This window comes from Acinonyx jubatus, chromosome C2, assembly GCF_027475565.1.
Source record: "Acinonyx jubatus isolate Ajub_Pintada_27869175 chromosome C2, VMU_Ajub_asm_v1.0, whole genome shotgun sequence".
NCBI lineage: Eukaryota > Metazoa > Chordata > Mammalia > Carnivora > Felidae > Acinonyx > Acinonyx jubatus.
In genome coordinates, this window is record NC_069384.1 from 98,799,210 (window position 1) to 98,806,870 (window position 7,661).

The 7,661-nt window shown below is 36.1% G+C and overlaps 1 long non-coding RNA gene across 2 annotated transcripts; it reads left to right on the forward strand.

Annotated features, from left to right (window-relative positions):
- Positions 1–280: 280 nt before the first annotated feature.
- Positions 281–7,050, forward strand: LOC106987451 (uncharacterized). Of its 2 annotated transcripts, XR_001432208.3 has the most exons (5): positions 281–448; positions 3,741–3,855; positions 4,534–4,649; positions 5,855–6,086; positions 6,654–7,050. It is a non-coding gene; the product is annotated as an uncharacterized LOC106987451 (long non-coding RNA). The 2 variants fall into 2 exon arrangements; XR_003420832.2 differs by lacking the exon at positions 5,855–6,086.
- The last annotated feature ends 611 nt before the right edge of the window (positions 7,051–7,661 follow it).

Sequence of the window (7,661 nt, forward strand, 5' to 3'; positions counted from 1 at the left end):
GCACCCTCAAAGTCACTTATTTAATAAGGAACTGTTCACATCACTAAGCAAATCTCATAGCATCATACAGGTCATATCTTTTCAAGTCCTGCTTCTACCAACCTTCCACTTAGTCACAAAGGCTATTGCAGGTATAGTCCTTTGATAGAAGGTGATTTTTGTTCCAAATTCAAAGCAACATAAGCAGTTTAGCTCAGTGAAAATACTAACTCAGAGCAATAAATGTTTAGCACTAGGCTTTTCGCTAGCAATGAAATGTGTGCTTCTGTCTGCTAGATACCAAAAAGGTCAGTGATTCTCAAGCAAACAGCTCCCTCCACTGGCTCAACCATCATCATATGCTCTGAAGTCTCAAGTCCCTTGAGTTCCCCTCCTACCAAGTTTGCATATAGACCACAGACAGAATGCTAGGGCTGCTTGAGAATTTAGAAACACCGAATTAAAAAAGGTGGGTCAGCCAGCAGCTAAGAGGTAAAAATCCCTGTAGAGTACTAAGATCTCAATGAAAATTTTATGAGATGAAGAAATACATATTAATACATATAAATACCAGAACTCCTTTCAGGGAGAGCAAGACCTGAAGTTGGGAAACTCTCAAAAGTAGCCTGCAGTTCTGAGAGCATATGATGGTAATGAATGGAGGAATGATGATCTCCAAAGTCCCATTAAAGGGTAGTGGGTCTGGCTGGGCTTTTGTTTTACTGACTGGGTATTGAAATTTAGGGAGTGAACTGAACTGCTTAGGTCAGAGTCAAGATTGAATATTCTGTTATACATGTTTGCCCTTTTCTCACAAAACACTCATCTTCTCCTAAAGAATATTTTCAATTTGAAAATTTATTATTAGCCCATCTGGGATGCCTATATTTCTTTGTTATAGGTATTGTACAGTGCAACCTTTTTTATTTTATAAGTGGGGAGGTTTATAAAGATGGAATTGTTTACTAAAAATATATTCACCTAGACCCTGACCAAATCACCTGACAATCTATTCTTTATAGAACACTTTTTCACAAAGTATTGTCCTTGGACCACTAGCAGTTTCATCATCAACTGGGATTTGTTAAAAATGCAAATTATTGGGCCCACCCCAGACCTAGCAAATCAGAAGCTGAGGGAGGGGTAGCAAATCTGTGTTTTAAAAAGCCTTCAGATGATTATGATGCACATTAAAGTTTGGAAACTACTCTGACAAGTGTAACAAATATTTTAAATTATTTAATAACATTACCGAAAACAAAAAAAAATTAACAGTATTTATTGTACTAAATTTTAGTAGGCAAAAATCAACCTATAAGCTCTGTTCAGACTGATTATCTTCAATAGATCTAAGATGGACAAGTTGTTCTCACACGCTGACTCTACCCCTTCCAATATCCCATTCTATTTTGGCCAAAAATATTTATTCATTTCTCAGGTTCACTGAAGGAATAATCCTGTATGATTTTTTTCTCCCTAATATTCAATCAAGTTCCAGATCAAATTGCTTTTCCCTTTTTCTCTAGGCATATTTTTTTCTTTTTTTTAATTTTTTGTTAACATTTATTTATTTTTGAGACAGAGAGAGACAGAGCATAAACGGGGGAGGGTCAGAGAGAGAGGGAGACACAGAATCCGAAACAGGCTCCAGGCACTGAGCCATCAGCACAGAGCCTGATGCGGGGCTCGAACTCACAGATAGCGAGATCATGACCTGAGCCGAAGTCAGATGCTTAACCTACTGAGCCACCCAGGCGCCCCAAAGGCATATTTCTACCAAAGCTATCTTAACACTTCACTTACTCATTTATAAGAACTTCCACTAATGGATTCTATTTGGGGGCTCTGAGGCCTCAGTCAAACATCTGACTTCAGCTCAGGTCATGATCTCACAGTTTGTGGGTTCAAGCCCTGCGTTGGGCTCTGTGCTAACAGCTCAGATCCTGGAGCCTGCTTTGGATTCTATGTCTCCTTCTTTCTCTGCCCCTCCTCTGCTCACACTCTGTCTCTCACTGTTTCTCTCAAAAATAAATAAACATTAAAAAAAATAGATTCTGGGGCACCTGGGTGGCTCAGTCAGTTAAGCATCTGACTTTGGCTCAGGGCATGATCTCACGGTATGAGTTCGAGCCCCACGTCGGGCTCTGTGATGACAGCTCAAAGCCTGGAGCTTCCTTGGGATTCTGTGTCTCCTTCTCTCTGCCCCTCCCTGTTCATGCTCTGTTTCTCTCTGTCTCTCAAAAATAAATAAAAACATTAAAAAAATAGTTTCTATTTATTTGAGGGGCAAAAAAGTTTTATTCATCTTTGCATATCACCCCTCTCCTCAAGCAAAGTATCTAGTACAGAGTAAGTACTTAATACATGTTTGTTAAATGAACAATTGGATTAATTAACCTTATCTGGTCCTCAAGATTTTTAAGACTCTTATGACCACTGGCTTAAAGGAGAATTCTAGTGAATATTATTTAGATAGTTCTCTGCTCAACTAAAGAGCTAAAAAAGTAATGATGTCTGGATCTTTCCCACACCTCCCCACCCCACAAAGACTGAATGGTTATGAAATGCAGTCAGGTCATCAGAATTAAAAAAAAAAAATCCTCAGGTGATTCTACTGTGAAGTCAAATCACTGACCTGGAATGATCTCCAAGTTGATATCGAGAATTGTATTACAATAACAGGTTCAAGATGTACCACCACCTCTACAGCAAACCTATTATACAAATGTCTGGTTTAGTTCTACAGAATTGGATTATTGAGTTTATGTACTGTCTCCATGCAAAAAGTAGAAAAATATGTTTAAAAAGTTAAAGAGTTCAGTACTTAGAAAACAATAATGAAGGACAAACATTTCTAGTGACAATATTAATTGCCTCAAATATCTTACCTAAATCTTACCCCAAGTCCACAGCTGATATATTGAAGTACAATTTTCATAGATAAAAATCTCACAAGCTTCTGCCTCAGTCAACAATACTATTTTAGGATTCTATGCAAAATGTCTTTGCTCGGCTAGACAGTCTCTCAGAGCTACATTCTGGTTCTTTAATAAAAATGCTATTCTTGGAATATCAATCCTTAGTACCAACTATTTGAATATATTTACAATAGATTTCTAGTGTAATGTTAATATATTCTTAGTACCTTTTTTGAAAAATATGGAACACTTTGATCATCTGGGCCAGAAGTTTCACATTAGTGGTCTCTGATATGTATATTGTACTAAATTCAAAATGAAAATAGAAAAAGGCAAAGACAAGAAAAAGAGAGAGAGAAAACATTTTAATTTGGGTGTTTAATTTAAAGTATGAATTTATTATTTTTTAACATAAAAACTGGAATGTTTAACAATACTGGGCAGCAGCCCTTCATGACACATGAGAATGAAAGCCAGAAGCTACAATGGCCGTGTTTACTCTTTATAGGTCTCCAACTCTTGAGTTTGCCATAGTCCCCATGAAGGTTGCTTCACTTATTTATTAACAGACTGGCTCTTTCACCCTATCTTTAGGCGGACCTCAGGTTTTATAGGTGGGGGTATTAATGCTAAGTGGGAAGATGGAAATAGGATGAAACAGATTTAAAGTTAAATTTAGTGGAGGAAGGTAAAGCGATTTCTCTCTATTAAGTCAACCTGATAACCTTATCTTTGTTAAACCCAGTTCTACAAAAAGTCAGTCCCATGAAAGAATCAACCTTACAGTAAGTATACACAGTCCACGTATTTTCATTTTAAAATTTTTCTTTATTTTTTAAGTAGGTTCTACAGCCAGCATGGAGCTGAATGCAGTGCTTGAACTCACAACCTTGAGATAAATACCTGCACTGAAATCAAGAGTTGGACACTCAACAAACTTAGTGTATTGTATTGCATTGTAATGTATTTTACTTTATATTTATATTTTTTTATTAAAGAATGTGCCAGCGGGGAGAGGGCCAAAGGGGGGGGGGTGGGTAGAGAGAGAGAGAAAGAGAGAGAGAAACAGAGAGAGAGAGAGAGAGAGAGAGAGAGAGTCTTAAGCAGGCTCGAAGCTCAGCATGAGCCCGAAACAGGGCTCAATCCCATGACCCTGGGATCATGACCTGAGCCAAAATCAAAAGTGGGACGCTCAACCTACTGAGCCACCCAGGCACCCCTGGTCCCAGTTTTTTAAAAAAATAACTAAGGACAACATGGCTGGGACGGGAAAAACAAAATCAAAAATACATGGAAGAAGGAAATTTTAATTTAGAAAAAAGCTGCCTGGATGTAGAGATGGTTTATGAATTCCAAATGCCAATATGTCTTATAAATTATAATTCAGAAAGGACTAAATAAATCAGTTTATACATGTACATAGACACACATAGTAGCAATTATTTCCTCATATTGTCATCTTTTCTCTTTGTTCTTGCTTAAATTTCATGTAATCGACAATTTCCAGCAGCTTTGTTTTGAGTACTTTGTCTTTACAAATGCTCTGATATGGGTGACTACAGCTTTTGAAATCTCTATTGTTATAATCCCAAATATGTCAGCTACAGGAATCTAACTATCCTAATTTTTCTTTCAGCTGCCTCCAACTTCACTGCCTACATTTTCTTTGACTGGCCTTCTTTGATCACTTCCTATGGCAGATTTTTATTTATCACCCCCACTTCTCCATTTAAGTGGGAATGTTCTTTGCAGGTAGTCACACGACTGTATCTATGGCTCTCTAAGCTAAGAAAGAGAAGAACAAGCCCTCTCTTTCTCAAATGTGCCAAGAGAAAAAATATTTCTGAGAGATATTGTAAAGACATAACTTTCAAAGTATTCTTCTCTTTCCTTTGATTCTCTCAACACTGACAAAGGGTCAGAGACTCACACATAATAATGTTCTAGAACTTGAGGATTTAACTTTGTACTGTGTTAGCTTTATTCTATCGTCGCTTTTCTGTTGTTGTTATTTAGGACTGGGGATTCAATATCAGAATGAAAGTTGTTTCTTTGTGTATTATAGTAACAACTAGAGAATATTTACTTCATTAGAGAATGATTGGCAAACAATATCATAACTTTTTTAGCCAGAAAAAAAGGGAAAGTAAAGAAAAATTTCCAGAATTTCTGGAGAGTCATAAATACACATCCTGATACACACTATCTAAGTATCTACACACATGAGTATATATTAACTCCATATAAAACTTATTTAGCCCAGAGATTCACAATCTCAATATCATTGATATATTGGACCAAATCATTATTTATTTTGAGAGGCTGTTCTGTACATTGCAAGATATTTAGCAGCCTCTCTAGCCTCTACCCACTAGATGCCAGTAGAACCCCCCAACTCCTGTAGTAATAATGAAGGATATGTTCCTAGATATCGCCAAGTGTCCCTTGGAAAGCAAAGCTGTTCCTGTTGAGAAGCACTGATTTAGTCCTTTCTAAATGGATATGCCTGCTCATCTCTACGAAATAGATTTCAGATATGAACTTTAAATGAAACTTGAAAGAGTATAAATATCTAGTAATATTATTTGATCCAAGTTATAAATCATTATAGTCATTATTAGTCAACAGTTATGAAGCACCAACCATATGCAAGTTCTATTCTCCCTTTTCATCCTATTAAACTCAAGGTCAGACTTACATAATGGCTTAATTAGGCATGACATGATTTCAGGGTGTTAGAAAGTTAATTTTGAACCAAAAAATGTTCACCATACTAATAGCAATTCTTCACTGTTTTAAAACTGCCTAATAGTCTAAAAATTAAAGACTTCTTTTGGTTTAACAAGCTTTTTTATATACCAAATTATAAAGTCTCATGGTTATGGTAGATATTTTGATTCATTCTCAACTTTACCTGGATTTGTGTATTCTGATTTGTCTTCTTACTACTGCTTTAGCTGAAATGTACACACCAGTAACACACATTTTGCCAGAGTTGGAAAAAAAAATAAGAAGGTTAAATGTTACTCTTGTAAGTCCTTCAAAGAAAGGAAAGTTGTGGTGACAATGTTGACCTTTGCCTGAGACCTATGCTTGGAAACCAGAAAAGGTTAAGACACCCTCCCAATCATCTGTGTTCAGAGAAACTGAAAAAGACTACCCTTCCCATGCATATGGGATCTTCATAAGGTATATCAATATTAAAGTATGGACAGTCAAGTGAAGGAATTAATCACTTTAAATTTTACCATTTCCTTTCCATTAATTGAAGATAATGGTTAAGTGAATGGTTTCTAATTTTCTTCTATGGTGTTTTGAGTTTTATGATATACATTTCAGAGATCACCTTAAAATGAACATTATGTTTATGATTAAAATACTTTAATGCTACAGATATTATTTATACTCTTTAAACATTATACACTCTTGGGTTTCTCTGGGTAAAAAATTCTAAATAGTATTTTGGAGACACATAGATTAACAGATTTTCTATGTTGGTCTAGCACATTTGGGAAAGAACGCAGTTAAAAATAATAAATCCCTATTTTTAGTATTATACAGGCACCCTACTATAGAAATCACAATTCAGAACAAATTGCAACAAATTCAATGATGATTTAGGGATATACAACTCTAATAAAAGTGTCACCAGCTAGACCTCAAGACCTGAACTTTATTGCCCACCTGCATGTACTCCACAACCTCTGTCCTATATTTTTTCATAAATTCTTCTTTCTGGCTTACTTCTTAACACAGGCAAATGAAACCTGAAACTGTCCTGACAGGACCTCCAGCCATCCCAGACCACCCAGACCAGTTTGAGCTTAACCCCCGACGGGCACCTGCACAGACCATGGAGTGACATCTGGAATGACCAACAATTCCCTCTTCCTCATTATAATAATAAAATCTCTACCCAAGGAGGGGCACCAGCCTCATTTATATAACATATGATGTATGTATAAGCATGTTTCCTTAAGGTGCATGCATGACCTCATGCCCACCTCTACAAAGGATGACAAGGCTTCCCTATTTAAATATTCATCCTAACCCTAAACAAAAGGCACTCATTCACCCTTTCTCAGGAAGTCAAGGCTTTGGAAATTATTCCCAGTGATCTCCTTATTTGCCTCAAATAAAATTTACTTTGTGTGACAACCCTACCTGGTGTATCTGTGACTCACCAAGGAGTGAACTCACATTGGTTCAGTTACAAAAGTACAACAGGATTTCTTTTTTCTAAAAAGGTATTCTAAAAATAGTATTAATGTCTTCATCTAACTTTATAAAAACTCTCACAAAACATCAAAATATTACTTTATGTTGGACAAAATTATAACTCATTGCCTTTGGGAGTTTTAATCTTCCTACTCATTACTGTTTTCCTATTGAAATATTTTCAAACTTTAAAACTTCTGTTTTTCATTGTTTTTGCAAAGTATCCTGTATGTCACTTCTCATTCACATGAATAATATAGGTTTGCACAAAACTTTGCATGCTAAATTTCAACTCAGAACTTCCTTCCAGTTTTATATGTAGGTCAGTCAGAAAGACCTCCAGTTCACCTGAAAATTTTTCAGAGACTGTAAAATGAGAGGAAAAAAAAGGAGAGAGAATCAATTTTAAGTACAAGAATGTGGACCATCCCTTGATATGTAGTGCCCAACACTGACATAACACTCATCAAATTCATCTTGGGCATATGAACCAAGTGGATCTAGTCTCTCACTTTTCTCATCATTTATTGATGAGTTGAATGAATA